The sequence below is a fragment of the Panthera pardus genome, unplaced genomic scaffold, assembly GCF_024362965.1.
Source record: "Panthera pardus isolate Hobbes unplaced genomic scaffold, ASM2436296v1 HiC_scaffold_13, whole genome shotgun sequence".
Classification (NCBI taxonomy): Eukaryota; Metazoa; Chordata; class Mammalia; order Carnivora; family Felidae; genus Panthera; species Panthera pardus.
Window position 1 is genome coordinate 124944810 of NW_026526688.1, and position 19236 is coordinate 124964045.

The 19236-nt window shown below is 36.5% G+C and overlaps 1 pseudogene; it reads left to right on the forward strand.

The window, feature by feature from the left end:
• Positions 1-8485: 8485 nt before the first annotated feature.
• LOC109275608 (elongation factor 1-alpha 1-like) lies at positions 8486-10214 on the forward strand (annotated as a pseudogene).
• The last annotated feature ends 9022 nt before the right edge of the window (positions 10215-19236 follow it).

The window sequence follows — 19236 nt, forward strand, 5'->3', positions numbered from 1 at the left end:
TATTATACCAATCTTCTGATCCTACCGTACGTTAACTCTACTTCTAGTTAGCTGTCTTTCTGTGACAATAGAGTCAACTTTACTTGAGATGTGCATTAGTTTGGGTCTGCCAAGAAGGGATTAAGTACACCAAACATTGGTTGGGAACTGAATAGGAGAGGGCTCGGGGAGATTTATGCCGCAGTGCAGGTCTGATGCCTGTGAAACGAGACAGGGAAGGAAAGAGGATTGGGTGGGAAGAGTCTCAGACTCCAGTATAGTTGTGAGAAAGCTTTGGTCAAACCTATAGGGAGGCTTCCAGCCAAAGACAGTCGCTAGAATCCTGCATCTCACTTGATAAGCCTGCATTAGTACCAGTGCATATTTAGTCATTGGTTGGAAGCAGGCCATGGGAAGCAGAACTTGGCAAGAAATGAAATGGTGGATCCAGACAGGCAGCAGCTGGGACCAACAGTCAGTCCATTATACTCTTCACAGCAGGAGATCTGAGTGGCACATTTTCATGGCTGCCACAAAAATAAATCTAAATGGAATTTTCTCTGAAGACTGATTAAAAAAAACAGAATTAAAAATCGTGTAGAGACCATGTTCCCAAAATATCAGAAAGAATCATCTGTCTCTTAATTGATCTTCTTCTTTGTGCAACTATAGTTCCCTGTGGTCTTATAACAGAGCACAGAAAACAAAGCGCTGAATTTCCTTGAAATCATGACTGGGGCATTAAGAGAAGAGATTCTGAGGCCCTATGACTAACTGCTGTTATATTTTTGGGAAAAAAAAAAGTTGTGATACATGTATGTGAAAACCTTAAATATATAATGCAATTAAATAAAACTTACACTAGAAACATTTTTATGGTATTAATGAACTTAAGTCAAATGCACAAGGAAAATTAAGGTATTTATGAACAGTATTCAATTATTCCACTTCCCATATACTTTTTTACTGGTTTGAAAGAAAAAAAAAGTTGTTTTTGTCATTAGATGTATTTCAAAGTTTTTACTATTTTCAAAAGCTTATCTTTGGAGAAAGTGTAACTTTTTGTAGATATATGAATACTATCTAATGAACACTAGAGAAACTGGAATTTCAATAGCATTAAAAAAGAGGGAGTTTATCAAATAAGATGAATGAAATTGGTCTCATTTGCGCTAAAATGTCTTCATATATTTAATTTGTATAAACTCATTATGTGTCACACACTGGAGGACGTGCAAAAAATTAAAAGTAAAATTTTTAAAAAGTATATAATGTGCCCCTGGTCTTTGAGGGCCTCGCAGACTAATGGAGGAATTTAAAGCAATAAATACAATAGGATGACCAGTGCTTGCATTGTTACAGAAGAGTAGAGAAGAAAAGTGTGTGATTGGTGTATTCTAAGTAGGCTTCATAGAATAGATACAGGGCTTGAGTCAGGAAGTAGCATTAGGCCAAAGGGAAGGAAACTGTCTTCTAAGCAGAGGGAGCAGTTTGTGCAAACACGCAGACTGGAAAAGTTTCAGGGAACCATCTATAATTTACTATGACTAGAGAGCAGAGATATAGAGAAAGGAGGTGAGGCTGAGACCCACTATGGTATGCAAATAGTTTACTTTTCCTTTCTTATGGATGGTAAAGGGCCATGGAAGAATTTTGATGAAAGAGGTGGCATGATCTGACCTATCAATCTGATATATTTGTTATATATACCAACAAGGATGGGAGTGGTGTAGATAGAATGGGGTGGAGGGAACATTACAGAAACAGTTATAAAATTCTGAATAAAACATGATCAGGGCTTGAACTAAGGCAGCGGAAGTGACAATATGAAAGGGTCAGCGTGAGAAATATTTAAGATGATGTATTGCCATTCCCCATGAGTAACCAGAGGCAGTGAAATAGAAAGAGAAAGATTCTACGTGCCTTCCTGACTGGACTGGCACTACTCACAGAGACAAGGATTCTAGGCAGGATTCTGTATTGGACAGATAGGGGGAAATGTTTGTTAGGCAGCTAAAACTATGAAAAACAAATGCATCTGGATTTTTTATTGATGTCTTCAATATTTCATTCACTTATTCACCAAATATTCAGTGTCTTCTATATACCAGGCACTGTTCTAGTCTAAAAGGATATAGTAGTGAACACCACTGGCAAGAAAGTTTGTCCTTTACTAGCTAACATTCTAGTGAAGAAAATCAGAAAATAAAGAGCTGAAATATGGAATATGAGAGGTTTTGATGAATGTTGTGTAAAAAAATTGAGCAGCAGAGCACCTGGGTGTCTCGGTAGGTTAAGTGTCCAACTCTTTATTTCGGCTCAGGTCATGATCTTATGGTTTGTGGGTTCCATCCCTGCATCAGGCTCTGCACTGATAGTGAGGAATCTGCTTGGTATTCTCTCTCTCTCCCTCTCTTGCTGCCCCTCTCCTACTTGCACTTTCTCTCTCTCTCTCTCCTCTCTCTCTCTTTCTCAAAATAAATAAATGAACTTAAAAAAAAATAGAGCCTCAAAGACAATGGAAATGCAACAGTCTGAGAAGGCTGCACTACAGAGGGATCATTGGAGCAGAGACGTAAGTTGGTTGAGTAGGACCTGTGAGGATACTGGAAGAGAAGTGCATTGTGGACATAGGACACGGCATGTTCGAAGCCTTCAAGGTGGGAGTAAGTCCCATGTGTTCAAGGGATAGCATGTAAGCTGGGGTGACTACAGCAAAGTAATGGAAGAGGAGAGTGGTGGGAGTTGTGGTCAGATACCTACAGGGGAAGCTGAATTATGGGGGCCACAATCTTTATTTTACATACGATGAAAATATGTCATACAAAAGTAGTGCCTTCCCGGAACACTTAGAAAAACCTTTCTTTACATCTCAGAACTTTAGAATATACGTGTTCATGGTTGTATGTCCTGAATTGTGTTAATGTTCTGTTTTTCTTTTTTTTATGACAATCGGATCAGTCTACATTCATTTGAATTAACATTGAGCTTAAAATTAGCCCTCTGTGCATACCTAATATTCTGTCTTAATGATTTTAGTGTTATTTGGAACTTTTTATCATTGCAACACAAATTTTTTGTAATTTTCGTTGCATAAAAATATTTTGATTATCACTTGTTTTTTTTTTTTTTAGTGAAAGCACATTGAAGAGATTAATATAATGAATCAAGCACATATGTATGATTACACCACTGACAAATTCAGAAAGTTGTCCATTAACAAGGCAACATCACAAGAGTGTGAATTATATATAAGAAAGTCAGCATTATGAGTACCAATATAAATCTGTCAATTCCTTATTAAATAAATATCAATTGTTAGTGTATATTATATAACTAAAGTTTCATAAGGAAAAACTTGTGGAAAATTGTTTAAATTGCTTTAAAAAATGGATTTTTTTTTAGTACAGGACAGAGCAGATCTTTGTAGAAATGAATCTCCAAAAAGATGTACATATAGTACATGTTTCTCAAGTTTATTTGTTCACAGTGCTTCCTTTAACACTGTCTCTCACTGGGACATGTGGAAATCAGTTTTGATTACCACAGAATATGTGAGTCTGTCTGGAATTATGTGCACAGGTGCCAGGAGCTACCGTTTTGGATGTCATTATGTCATATATCAGGACACTGGGTAACTACTACGGCTACTACTGCTAATCATTCATGTTATGTGCCTTTCACTATTTGCCAGATCCTACCCTGTTTGACGCATATCGACTCTTCTAATCCTAGTTACATCTCTCTAAGGTTCATGTTTTATTATTATCTTTGTGTAAGAGATCAGAAACCTAAAACATGGAGAGGTGAAATGACTGGCCGAGATCACAGAGCTCTTAAGCAGCTGGGCCAGGTAGACTGGCTCCAGAGATTATGGCTCTTTATGTACAGCCTCTCAAATACATCAGTAGGATATCCTTTATTGGAGATTAGCTATAGCCATCCCTGTTATAATTCTAGGACATATGCTCTTCTTTTCCATCAGAAGTGTGATGTTCTATCTGCTTCTTTCTGTTTTTATCTCATTCTGTACTCCACACATTTCCACTTCTGTGTCCCATTTAGATCCTATGGCTAAGATGCAAATTCTTGATCTCTATAAGTGCCTGAAATATATTCTTTGAAAATGTAACCTTTTCTCCGAATTACACAGTCTTTATCAACTGTATTAAAATTAGTATATCTATTTTTGCTTCTAGAACTGCAATTGCACAAATGCTGAAGTTGTGATATTTCTCCTGTAGGAGAATCATCTGCAATATCCTTTTTGTTCTCTTAGCTGAAGTAGGAGAGCTTTCATAAATATACTAGTGTTCCTTCCACCTCTCCTCCTTCTGTCCAATTTTGTTCTTTTAACAAATATTGATGAAGGTCTACTATGTACAAGGTACTGTTCTAGTCCCTGGATATCACTGAAAAAAATAATTTGTTTTTGGTTGGCTTATATTGTAGTGGTGGGTGACAGATGTTGAACCACAAACATCATTAGGAGGTAAATTGTACTGTGTATAAAGAAATATGGTGCTAGGGAAAAATTAAAACATAATGAGAAAAAAAATCAATCTATGGGGTGATTTTAATACTGAGTAAGATATAAAATCAAGTTTTGAGGGAAGGTAACCTTTGGGATAAATGTGAAGGAGATGAAAGGTTGAGCCCCAAGTCAAAAAGATATCTGACAGAAAAAAATTCCAGGCTGAGGGCTGGAGGAGAGGCCTGATAGCAAAAGCTTAGCTGACATATGCCTAGCACTCTATGGGTGCTATTCTTCTAGAAAGAAGTGAGAGAGGAGAGGGAGTAGGAGCCACTCTCAGAAAAGGCAATGGTGAGCTGGACCTTGTAGGCCATCATGAGGAATCTAGCTTACACAGTGAGTAAAATGGGAGGAACCACTGTTGGGTTTTGAGTGAGGAAAAGGCATCCTCTGACCAATGCATTAAAAGATCATTCTGGATTTTTGGGTTGATATAGAGTGGGGTCCTCAGGTTGGGTTGTGGGAGTCAAATCAAGGATAGCTGTTAGAAAGCTACTATGTAATCTGGAAGAACGATAATATGCTTTGAATTAGGATGGGAGTAATAGAAGCAGGAAAATCGGTGGGTATATGAGTGTATAATTGAGGGGAGAGAGTTGAGAGGGAAAAATAAAAAGACAATCGAGTGTCATCAACATATACAATACGATGTAAAGTTATGGAGTTAGATGAACTCATGGATGATGAGCTGAATGTAAATGGGGAAAGGGGAAAGAGCAGGACTGAGGCTCGGGTCCCTGTAGCACTGAAAGTCTGAAAGAAGAGGAAGGATAGCAAGCAGTAGGTGAGCAGGACAGTCTGATGAGTTAGAGGAATGCCAAGGGATTGTGGCATGCTAGGAGCAAGGGAAAATCACATATTAAAAAGGAAGTGTCCATTATAAGCAAAATCCTGTGGTGCTCCTGCAACCGCTCCCCATCCCATGGTAATGAAGGAAATCCTGGCACCATGCATTGTACAGACCTCTTCCTGGCCCACATGATGGAGTTAGAAGAATAAGTGGAGGCACGGTATTCCAGTTGGTTTGTTATCTGCCAAACACTTGTGCCATTTCTCAAAATTCCTTTACTCTGTGCTTATTTTAATCATTGTCCTTACACCGCACCTGGCTCCTTTGGTCAAGGTTTTGCTGCTCCATTGATTTAATCTCCTTAGCCATGATTTACATCCGGCTATGGGAAATGATCAACATGATTTTCAGATTGGCTGAAACCAAAGAAGAAAAAAATAAAACATTTAGATATCAACCTTAGATTTTTTTTTTCTTTTTAGCTCTCAAATTTTGTAATAAATTACCTGAACCTGGTAGTTCAAGGTCCTTCCCTCTCCCTGAAAATGTAATTTAAAGTTTTGTTAAAATCAATAAAAGGAATTATTAGCTTTACATTGCAGCATTATAGCATTATAATCTTTTTTTTTAAATTTTTTTTTAACGTTTATTTTTGAGACAGAGAGAGACAAAGCATGAACGGGGGAGGGTCAGAGAGAGGGAGACACAGAATCTGAAACAGACTCCAGGCTCTGAGCTGTCAGCACAGAGCCCGACGCAGGGCTGGAACTCACGGACCACAAGATCATGACCTGAGCTGAAGTCGGCTGCTTAACCAACTGAGCCACCCAGGCGCCCCTATAGCATTATAATCTTATCCCACCTTCGTCTTTTCCACAGAAAGAACTCTGTATAAATGTATAGGATGGTAAGAGATTTAGTTAGTGATAATATTGAAACACCATGGCCTCTGCTTCCTCAGGAACTCTTCAGCATAATTCTGTATAATTGCAATGTATAAGAACAAATATAGGATAACTAATTATTATATCTTTTTTACCATTACACTTTCAGATTCTAAAGAACATTTTTTGTGCTCTCTATGTAGGTGATGGCTCTGCATATTCTTGGTTGGAAAAACACATTCTGAAGTACATACTTTTCAATTAGTTCAAGGGTGAGTCTCTGAACCTTGGTTTTTTTTATTGAGGCTGTCCAGAAGGCATTTTCACCTGTCTTTCCCCAGTATAATTACTGTTATTATCACTAGGTGAGAAATAAACTATTTTTGATTGAAGTGCAATTAGTATCAATGTTTAGCATATAGAAGACTATATAGAAACATTTTTATGATTGCATTCATGTGCTAACAACTGAAGAAAATGGAATATTCCATCATAATTTAATTTTTAAAAACATGCTATGGATTTGCTTAGGGAATAAGCATTTTCAAAAGCCAAGAATATTTTAATAAAACAACTATATTTTGTATAGGCAATAATTTTTCTTCAGTATTTTTTCATAAATGGTCAGTTGAATAATATTTTCTGGATTCATCTGAGTTTATCTTCAAGTTAACTTGTATAAAGTAATGAGTTCTCATTAGAAGAGGGCAAGATTTGAGCTTTGTCAGAACTTTGGGCAGAACGACACATTTGATGAAATCTGCAACAAGTCTAACATTCAATTATTCATGTTTCAGTAAAGTTGTGAATTTCAAAATGGTATCCCTAAAGGGAAATAACAATTATTTTGTGAATAGCTTCCCTTTTTAACATTAAAAATTAAAATAAACTTACACAGTGACTTCTTGGTTGAAGTAATCCTACTTCTTTTTTCACTTCAAATTTTCCTTTTACATGTTACAATAAATTTTTAAATGTATGATTTGATAAAACAGTCAATTCATTGCATTTCACATTTCTTCCTTGAAAATGTGTCTTTTAAAGAAGGTATTACAGGGAAACATTGCTTATCTACAAAACAAAAAGGCAACAATATACGTAATAAATGATCAACTCAAATTCAGGATTCTGGCTGTTTCTTAGGGAAACTTAGGACAATTCAATTGGGAAGAGGCCCATGGTGTCTGGGGACAAGGGTCTACTTCTATCCCAATGTTTCATTTATCGAATAGACAATTCTTTCTCATTTTAAGTGATGTTTGCTCTTGTTTTAGCTTTGGTGACTTTGCCACCATCTGCTCTCTAGGAGAGGTAATGGTAAATATTTTCCATGATTAGATATATTTGACAAGTATTATGGTGGGACTAGGTAGTATTGCTAATCATAATTTTGAAGAGGAAAGAAACCAACACGTTCTGCACTAATAAATTTCACCATCATGTAAAAAATAAAACTTGATATCTTATGAAGCTTCAGGGACTCTGCCCCTACTAGGTGTGATGGAATTGATCAGCTCTCTGTGATTATGCCCTCTTCCCAGTTACACTAACTTCCTTGTTCCCCCATGGGTCCAAATTAGCCATATCAAGCTATATTTGCTCCCTGGATGATTCATAGTCCCCATTGATCATCAACTTTCTCACACAGTTAAATGCACCAAAAGCCCAAGATGCCATGGCTCATCATTGGGAAATGATGCATTATTCAAAGCAAACGTTTCAATGTGCTTTGTCAACCTCAGACAATGAACTGGACTCAGAAAGCATGGCTTGAAATCCCATTTTTACCACTTATTTGTCAGGTTTCAGCAAATCATTTTAGTTGTCACTCAAAATCCTTTGTGGGATACATGGTGTCAATAGTGAAAACATAAATGTATTTCTCTGAAAGACAACTTGCTTTTACCCAAATAAGATTTAACATATAGCTGTGTTGTGAAGATTAAATGAGGTAATACATGTGAAAGTGCTTGGTAAATACCAAGGTACTCCACAAATAAGAGCTATTGTCTCTATTTTTCTTTTTTATTTTCATTTCCCACTAACCGGAGTTTCTGTCACTCACTTCAAAACATCGTATTTCCTTTCATTATCCCTTCATTATTAAATGTTATCCTTTTTGGAGATGATAAATATCTTTCAGAAAAGATGACACTTAGGTTGTAAAATAATTCTAATCACAAAATGAACCAACTTTCAGTGAAATAAGTGAACCCAGTGGCATGCTGTGGGTTAAATACCTGACACTTGTAAAGAAATAGTATTCAGTTTTTTTGCAAAGGGTTTGCCACCAGAACACTGGGGTCTTGAAAACCATCGCTAAACCTAAACCAAAATGGTAAAGGAAAAACCTCATATCAACATTGTCGTCATTGGACACGTAGATTCAGGCAAGTCTACCACTACTGGTCATCTGATCTACAAATGTGGCGGGATTGACAAAAGAACTATTGAAAAATTTGAGAAGGAGGCTGCTGAGATGCGACAGGGCTCCTTCAAGTATGCCTGGGTCTTGGATAAACTGAAAGTCGAACGTGAACGTGGTATCACCATTGATATCTTCCTGTGGAAATTCAAGAGCAGCAAGTGCTATGTGACCATCATTGATGCCCCAGGACACAGACACTTTATCAAAAATATGATTACAGGCACATCTCAGGCTGACTGTGCTGTCCTGATCGTTGCTGCTGGTGTTGGCGAATTTTGAAGCAGGTATCTCCAAGAATGGGCAGACCCGTGAGCGTGCCCTTCTGGCTTACACACTGGGTGTAAAACAACTTATTGTGGGTGTTAACAAAATGGATTCCACTGAGCCACGCTACAGCCAGAGGAGATACAAGGAAATCATTAAAGAAGTCAGCACCTACATTAAGAAAATTGGCTACAACCCCGACACAGTAGCATTTGTGCCAATTTCTGGTCGGAATGGTGACAACATGCTAGAGCCCAGTGCTAACATGCCTTGGTTCAAGGGATGGAAAGTCACCCGTAAAGATGGCAATTCCAGTGGAACCACACTGCTTGAAGCTCTGGATTGCATTCTGCCACCTACTCGTCCAACTGACAAGCCTTTGCATCTGCCCCCCAGGATCTCTACAAAATTGGTGGTACTGGTACTGTCCCTGTGGGTCGAGTAGAGACCAGTGTTCTTAAGCCAGGCATGGTGGCCACTTTTGTTTCAGTCAATGTTACAACTGAAGTAGAGTCTGTTGAAATGGACCATGAAGCTTTGAGTGAGGCTCTACCTGGGTACAATGTGGGCTTCAATGTCAAGAACGTATCTGTCAAAGATGTTCATCGTGGCAATGTGGCTGGTGAGAGGAAAAATGACCCACCAATGGAAGCAGCTGGCTTCACAGCTCAGGTGATTATCCTGAACCATCCAGGCCAAATCAGTACTGGATATGCACCTATGCTGGACTGTCACACAGCTCACATTGCCTGCAAGTTCGCTGAGCCGAAGGAGAAGATTGACTGTCGTTCTGGAAAAAAGCTGGAATATAGTCCCAAGTTCTTGAAATCTGGTGATGCTGCCATCGTTGATATGGTTCCTGGCAAGTCCATGTGTGTGGGGAACTTCTCTGACTATCCTCCTCTGGACCGTTTTGCTATTCGTGACATGAGACAGATGGTTGCTGTGGGTGTCATCAAAGCAGTGGACAAGAAAGCAGCTGGAGCTGGCAAGGTCACCAAGTCTGCCCAGAAAGCTCAGAAGGCTAAATGAATATTATCCCCAATACCTGCCACCCGAGTCTTAATCAGTGGTAGAAGAACAGTCTCAGAACTGTTTGTGCCAATTGGCCATTTACGTTTAATAGTAAAAGACTGGTTAATGATAACAATGCATCGTAAAACCTTCAGAAGGAAAGGAGAATGTTTTGTGGGCCATTTGTTTTCTTGTGTGTGTGGCAGTTTTAAGTTATTAGTTTTTAAAATCAGAACTTTTTAATGGAAATAACTTTGACCAAAAATCTGTCACAGAATTTTGAGACCCATTAAAACAAAAGTTTAATGAAGAATAAAAAAATAGTATTCACAATAGATCCCCATAGGAAATAGAAATATTTATAAGTTTTGGGATCATTTATTATGGGAGATTGAGACTGCTAAGTTATTTAATGTTTTTCTTACTCTGAACCTGATTATTTTTGTATATTTAGGTTTTGATTTAGATATAAATCATATTTGTTCAGTTTACTATTAATATGCATAATATTTTTCAATTTCTCTTTAAAATCAGAAAACAAAAATGTGTAAATGAAGTCCCTCAAATGATGGAAAATAGAGATACTAACAGATTATCATAGAAATGAGGAAAGACTCAGGATTAGAGAGGTCACATGAATAAAATAAAAATTATTTTCAAGCTATAGACTTTACCAACCTTGAAAGCATGTGGTATTAGCCCATTTGATAACAAAGTCGGTCTTTTTTTGGTAGAAGTAGGTTTTAACAAGAATGTCTCAGTGACAAGGTAAAGATGTTATTCTAACAGACTAAACAAAATTAGAATATGCCATCCTCTGTATTTGAATAAAGGACACATGTATATGTGTTCCATATATGTGTTTATGTACAAAGGGATACAAAATAATAATAGTGCGTGTAACAAGGTGGTCACAAATAAGTTGTTAGATACTAAGGGAGCAAGCATACTGCATGATTTTTGCATACTCCAATTGTCTTTGCACACTGCAATGTAAAATATGGATGCTCAATAAATACTTCTTTGCTGATGGCACAGTGCCTAAAAAAACAAGAATAAGCCATTTCCCATGTGTGAAACCTGGCATAATTTAAATATGAAAATATTTTAAAGTAATTTTAACTTCTTGAGTACTAAATTATAAAGCAGTGGGAGTGTTTTTCTTTATTTCTGAAATCATCCTAATCTTATATTGAGTGTTTTGTACTTGAGGATGTATCTTATTTTTTAGTAACTTTATAGCAAGATCTAATTGGCATAAAATAACTTGCATATACTAAATGTGTAAATTGTGATACATTTTGACAAATGAATATACCCATGAAATTATATCTACATCCATGAAACAAATAGAGATCATGAATGTACCATCATTTCAAAAGGGTTATCAAAACTTTTTGTAATCTGCTCCTCTATTCTGTTCATTTTATCCATTGGTCTATCTTTATGACAATGACACACTGTCTTATTACTGTGGTTTTGCAAGTCTTGTTGAGCTTCTTGGAACTCTGGGTTTATAGTTGTCATCAAATTTGGAAAATGTTCAGCCAATATTTCTTCAAACGCTGTGTCTGCTCCTCTACCTCTGTCCCCCATCAGGGACCCCAGCTACATATCTTCGGCCACTTAAAATCACCCACAACTCACTGATGCTCTGTTTTTTTGTGGTTTTTTTTTTAAGTTTATTTGAGAGGGGGAAGGAGGGGGGAGGGGCAGACAGAGAGGGGGAAGAGAGAAATCCAAGCAGATGCCCCCCTGTCAGCTCAGAGCCTGATGTGGGGCTGGAACTCAGGCACTGTGAGATCATGACCTGAGCCAAAATCAAGAGTTGGACATTTAACCAACTGAGCCACCCAGGTGCCCCTCTCTGTTTATTTCTTAATTTTCACTTCTCTCTGTGTTTGCATTTTGAAAGATGCTACTGATATGTTTTCAGCTCACTAATTTATTCTGCAGTATATATTCTCCTTTTAATCCCAGCCCATGTATTTTTCATGCAAGACATGATAGATTTCGTTTCTAGAAGTTTGATTTGGGTCATGTTATTCCTTCTGTGTCCCTACTTAACTTTCTAAAAATGTGGAGCACCATTAAAAGAGCTGTTATGTTTTTGTCAGCTAATTGTAACTGACAAAACTCAGCTAATTCTAACATCTTTATCAGTTGTGGGTCTGTTTTGATTTTTCCCATTATAGATATTATTTCCTTGCTCCTTTACATGCCAGGTTATTAGAAGTCAAATATTGTAAATTTTTACCTTTTTGACTGGATATTTTTGCATTCTTATAAATATACTTGAACTTTCTCCCTTCTGCGGTTACAGTTAATTTACTTAGGAGTTTGATACTTTGGGTCTTGCTTTTTTGTCTTTTAGGAGGGGCAGACCAGCATTTTGTCTATATTGATTATTCTGAGGACTCTATCCAATTTCCTATTAACTGTAAAGTTTTTTAGTCTGGCGGGGAGAATAGGCACTATTGCTGGCTGTGTGTACCTGTTGGGCACAGTCACATCTAATCCTTTCAGTTGGTTCTTGCCTGCCTGAAATTGATTCCTCATACACATGCCTTCAGCAGTATTCAGCTGAATAACGAGAAAGACCTTCTGCAGATGTCCAGTGTTCTCTTTTTGTGCATTTCCCTCTTTGGTACGCTATCTGGAGAACTTCAGTTGCCTTAGTCTTCCCAAACACTCACTCTGCCCACAAGTCTCAGCTCTTCTAGGCTCTGCCGGGGTTTCTTTTTCCTGAACAACAACTTGAAAACTCTTTCAAGACAGTAAATTGAGGCAATCATATGGTTCACTTGCTTTGTTTCTGAGCTCTCTCAGATCTCTGCACCATACTGCTCAGTGCAATTGAATTGCCAACCTTTGTTTCACTTATTTTGTGTTTTGGTTGTTTCAAGTAAGAGGATGTATCTGGTCCTTGTTATTCCATGTGGGGCGGAAATGGAAGTCAGATATGTTTTTAAACAAAATTTGCAATAAATAAAAATAGAAAAATAATAAATAAGAATAAAAATTGCATTGAAAGAGATGTTTTCTTGAAATTATAAATCACATATAGTTAAATGTAAACAATTCCTGCAGACTTCCCTGGAATTATGATACTTCTCAAAATCACTTAAGAACTACTGAGCTAATACAAAAAGCATAGATTCACTATGATGCAGTTTCTCTTGAGATGGACAGCTCATCCCTTACTTGGTATTTGGGAATATAGTTGTGTTCATGTAACCAATGAAGCAACTATCTTCATATCTGAACTGACTCAAACTTGAGAAGAATGACATTTTTCAGAGAAAGAAGATAATTTACTTGAGCAGTCAATCAACTTAATATCAAGACTAAATTAAGGGTTTTTTTTGGGGGGGGAGGTTATTGAGGAGCTAAAATGATACTGAATTTACTTGAGAAAAAGTTTGTGTGATACATCTAAATGTTGCTATAAAGAAGGTAAATGAATTTTATTGAGTTTTGTTGATCCCAAATTTTTAAACACCAAAAAAGAAATGAAAAAAAAGGAAAAAAAGAAAAAAAAATATTGCATATATACAACTCAATTCAAATATAATACATATGTAGTAAATGTTTATTCAGTTTTTAAAAATATTTATTCATAATTTATTTTAAAAAATAATTTTAAACTGCTTTATTAGTAATTTTTTAGAAAATTTTTTTTACATTTTTAGGGGTCTCTTTGGGTCTGTTTAAATGTCATTCATTTCATTGAAAATAAGCTTTATCGATGAATTTGATAGCATATATATCTCATTTTAAAAGTGTACACATTGCAATTTTTTAATGTTTTCTAATTTTTTAATTGAGAATTCAAAGAGAATCTCAGAAAGAATGACAAAAGCAAGCTTTCAGAAAAATTTCCATTTCCAGGCAGTAGTAATCAGTAATGAGTCTTTTTATAAACATATTCTATGCCACACAACACCTGTAAAGAAAGCATACTAGAAACATTAAGTATCTGGAAACAGGAAAATTATTTCCACTGATGGGCAGTTGAAATGCACCAGGAAGACAGCGAGAGTAATGGTGTAGTATTTCTGTATTTATTTTGACAAATCTATGACAGCACCATTCTATTCCTTGATAGACAAACATAATCTTTGAAATATATTTGGAGATTCCTTGCACTTCAGCTTGTTTCTTTCAAGGCTGCTTTGATCACAAGCCAAACCCAGCTGAATTAAAAACAATGTCTATTGTTCCTTGTTTATCATAGCTAACCTAGTTACTTTATCATTTATTACTGGATTTTGATTTGTATTTGAATGAACGTTAACAGTAGCTTTAAACAGGCATTGCATGGTATGGTCTGCTCATTCTGTTTTGAATCTTACCATCCATTTATTAGCACTGCAATAATTATTGTTCTTATTAAGAATAACAATGCAAATGTTCTTATCCTATTAAGTTTCAATTTTTCCAGAAGTCAAAAAATGCCCTGAGCACCATCATATCCATAAGCCCTAGTAGCACCACATTAAATGGGTCAAAATTCTCTGCTTTCATAATTCCTCCATAGGTTTTCAGTTACGTTGAAAATAACACAGCATATTGTTTTCTCGCAATTGTTTGCAGCACAAAAAGAATTGTGAATGCACATCTAATGAAATCCATATATTAGAATTCTTGCCACTTCTATACAGTAAAAGTACCAAATTTACTCTAACTTTTTTTATTCAGCAGAAAGAACATTACAAAATACTGTTTCTGGAATATGATTCATGTATGCTAGCAGTATTAATTCAGGATGGGAAAGTAATTGCATCTCCTATCTCAATATTAATATTTTGTGATTTGTATTCATACCTAACCTAGAGAAATCAAAATGTACTACAACCACATATGCAGAAATCTACTATCTCTAAAAGTAAAGACCTAGGCCAAAGACTTTATACAAAACCATGTGTATATGTGTGTGTGTGTGTGTGTGTGTGTGTGTGTGTGTGTGTATTTCAATAATGGTCTTTATTTTCTCTGTGGAAGTCAAATTTAAATCATGTATCAACAGAAAAATATAAATGAATAGATATTTTAGGCATGTTGAACATTATTATACACTTTGCATTATTAGATACTTTGACTTATTATGACTTTAGTTATCATCAACCCCATACAAATATATCATTATACAAAGTAAGATATTTTAAAAATTAATCTTAACTCTGCCTTCCGATCCAGTTATAAGTAAGAATTTGCACCACACACACACACACAAACACACAAACACACACATGCATATATGTATATATTCTTGCAGCTACCAAAAAAATTCATGAATTATAGGTTTCCATGGTTTTAAAAATTGCTGTAAATAAGAACTATGACCACCCTGGAAAAAGTAAAATGAAACAAAGAAACCAACCAACAAACAAAAAATACCACCTGAGACCTTCACTCTCTTTATAACAGCATAGCAAATCTGAGTTTTAGCTCTGAAAGAAAAATGTAAATTTAAAATGTAAATTTAACCTAAGTAGTTGTATAATTTTGGTGAGATGGAGTTTTGACTAAATTTGTATGAAGCATAATGTAATAAAAGTTCTAGAAGTTAAGGGGTACTGTGAACTGAAATGTGCCCCCTCCCCAAATTCATACATGGAAGACATCAGGTACAGGGACTTTAGGAGATAGTTAAGGTTAAGCAAGGTCATAAGGGTGAGTCCCTAATCCAAAATGAGTGTGGTGGCCTTCTAAGTAGAGGAAGAGAGGAGGAAATCTCCCTCTATCCGTGTTAGGACACAGTCAGCAAGACCCTCAGTAAGGAAAGAGGAGAGCTCTCACTAGAACACAACCATACTGGCCTCCTGATCTCAGGCTTCCAAACTTCAGAACTCTGAGTAAATACATTTCTATTGTTTAAACCATCCAGTACATGGTATTTTGTTAAGAAAGCCTGAGCTGACCAAGACAATGGGTGACACAATATATTTAAAAGCTCCTTTGTCATTAGATAAGACACCCAATAATGCATGTGCTCATCTGAGGATATTCAGTCTAATGAATATTTGAAAACTACTCTGTCACTGACTGGATGTGTGAGCAGGGATACATCATTTAAATACTTCACGTCTATATTTTGCATATTTAAATTAGGAATTGTCAAAACAGGTCATAGACTTCTTATGAAAACAGTCATATGCCTATTTAGTCCACAGACATGTTGGTTGTAATATGGCTTCTTAGCCTCATGGCAACAGCTTAAGGCCACTGCTGCATCCAAAGCCTGTAGAAGAAATCCTGGTGAAGATTATTTCAGAGATTTATATCTAAGATTAAATTTAATTAACATTATATTTTGTTCTTAATATAATACAAAATATGGAACTGAGTCATCTCAGTGAATTATATAAAACCTATATTCTTTCTCAACTTGCCTACTAATCTAGCAATTTATTTGAATAAAAGCCATGTCAAATTATTTAACAAAGATCACTGCATGTGATCATAATTCCCCAGTGCAGCACCTTCAACTTCTCTCAAACTATTTATTTTTTAAAAAGTACTTGTTACTCCATATTTTTCTACATGTAAATGAAGACTATTGAGTCCATAAATATAATTTCTTGTGATAGAATCCTTTTCCATTTTCCTCTTTCAATCATGATTTTTTCCCCTCTATTGAAATCAAATTTAAACCATGCATCAGCAGAACAATATGAATGAATGGGTATTATTAGGCATGTTGGACATCATTAGACACTTTGACTCTATTATCACTTCGGTTATCATCAACCCAAGGAAATAGATCACTACACAAAGTAGAGATACTTTAAAAATTAATCATAACCTTGACTCCAACCCAGCTATACGTAAGGATTTGCACTATTATTTTTTGTATTATGTGCAGGTACAATTTTATCCATTTGTCTTATTGTAGCCTTTTAAATTTGCAGAGCCACACCACTCTGCAGCATTTATAGCACCGTGCACAACCGGGGACTTAAGTAGCTATTCCTGCTGCTGCTGCTGCTGCTACTAGTAATAATGATGATTTTATTTGAAGATATTTCAGGCCACACATCTAACTGCAAAATTGGAGCATGAAAATCCTCCGAAATTTTACACTAAAGCAAAGGATGAAATACAAATTATGTAAGGTTTGCCTTTGTCTACAGTTTCCTTGTGGCGATCGTCCGCTCTATGAAAAATCTTTAAGGTCTTTTCATGATAGAATGCCTTTATGACAGCCCATTAATCCATCATTTCTATCTTTGTACTGTCTTCCTGTTTCCCAAATCATTTCTAAATCCTGATGAAAACAACATTTCATCTGACAGGTTTCCAGAGGAAATCACACACATGTTTTCTGTGCACATATACTCAAACACACAGAGCACAATTTATGGAGGCAGAGTTGTTCTGCGAGTTTGGTAGCTCTGAAGGAAAGTTAGATTCACTTATCAATTCACAGTCCATCATCTTCTACCAGTCACTGAAGTTCAGGGCTGAACACTGCGTGAGTTACTTGTCATTTGGACCAAGAAAGAAATAAGAAATGATGTAAACCGATTTCCCTTGACAGGAGAGACACAGATGGAGACGACGTGTGGACCATATTGTCTGCTTTCGGGTCATCCCTGAAGCCATTAGCTATCATAATGATGAAACTGGAGTTATTTATTTCCCCACGATTTTCTGATGTGGCAAAAACAGTATCACATTGGGGGCCTGAGTTTTCCTCTGAGAGGTTGTGTTGTCCTTGAGAAGAAACAACACATATGAAAGAATAATTTTAGCTTGTAGAAGTACAAAATTATAAATTAGAAAGAAGAGACATTATGCAAGTTAAACAAATATTAAGGTTAATATCACGTAAAATTAGACTTTTCATACTGATATATTTATAAAGGATATAAGCTTTTCTTAGAGTTCTTAACTTCTGGCACTTTTAGTTAATTCATTTTTATTTCAGACCATTATTTGAAATCTTCTATTCATTTATTCTGTTGGTCAGACAGTGAACAAGCATTTCACTGTACCAGGGCTGATGATATGCCAGAAAACAAAACAGATCAAAAAGAGAAAAAAATGCCTGCCCTGAAAGAGCCTGGTTCTAGTAAAGGAAACAGGCAGTAAAAGGCGAGCATGAATCCATCATATGAGTGTTGAAAGATGAAAAGTGTTACTAAGGAATTGAAATACTGGCCAGGAAAGGGGGGGGGTGGTGAGAGGAAGGTGAGGGGTAGAATTGTAAGTCCATGAGGTTGTCAAGAGAAGCCTCCCTGGAAACATGACACCTGAGCAAAGTTCTAAAGTAAGAAGTTAATCATATGAATGCCGGGAGTAAGTGTTTTTGGGGAGGAAGAAAAATCCATACAAAGGCCACGAGGTAAGGGTATGCTGGACTTACACATGAAACAGCTGCAAGAGGAGTGTGGCTGAACAAAGTAAAGAAGAGATAGAGTATAAGAGATGAGAGAACAGAAACACCAAGGCAACATCAGAAAGGGCTTTTTAAGACATGATAAGGAATGTGGCTTCTAGTCTTAAGGAGGAGCCATTGCCAGAGCTTGAGCAGATAGTAACATAACCTGACTTAAAAAAAAAAAATTAAATCCAAGTTAGTTAACATATAGTGTAATAATGACTTCAGGAATAGAATTTAGTGATTTATCACTTACATATAACACCCAATGCTCATCCCCACAAGTGCCCTCCTTAATGCCCATCACCCCGTTAGCCCATCCCCAGACCCAACACCCCTCCAGCAACTCAGAGTTTGTTCTCTGTATTTAAGAGTCTCTTATGGTTTCCCTCCCTCTCTGCTTTTATCTTATTTTTCCTTCCCTTCCCCTATGTTCATCTGTTTTTTTTTTCTTATTTATTTATTTTTTTAACGTTTATTTGTTTTTGAGAGAGAGAGTGAGACAGAGCATGAGCGGGAGAGGGCCAGAGAAAGGGAGACCCAGAATCGGAAGCAAGCTCCAGGCTCTGAGCTGTCAGCACAGAGCCTGACACAGGGCCCAAACCACGAACTGTGAGAACATGACCTGAGCCGAAGTCATGACTGAGCCACCCAGGCGCCCCATCTGTTTTTTTTCTTAAATTCTGCATATGAGTGAAATCATACGATAATTTGTCTTTCTCTGACTGACTTCTTTCACTTAGCCTAATACATTCTAGTTCCATCCATGCTGTTGCAAATGGCAAGATTTCATTCTTTTTGATCACTGAGTAATATTCTATTGTATATAGATACACCACATCTTCTTTATCCATTCGTCAGTTGATGGACATTTTGGCTCTTTCCATAATTTGGCTATTGTTGATAATGCTGCTTATAGACATTGGAGTATGTGTGCCCCTTTGAATCAGCAGTTTT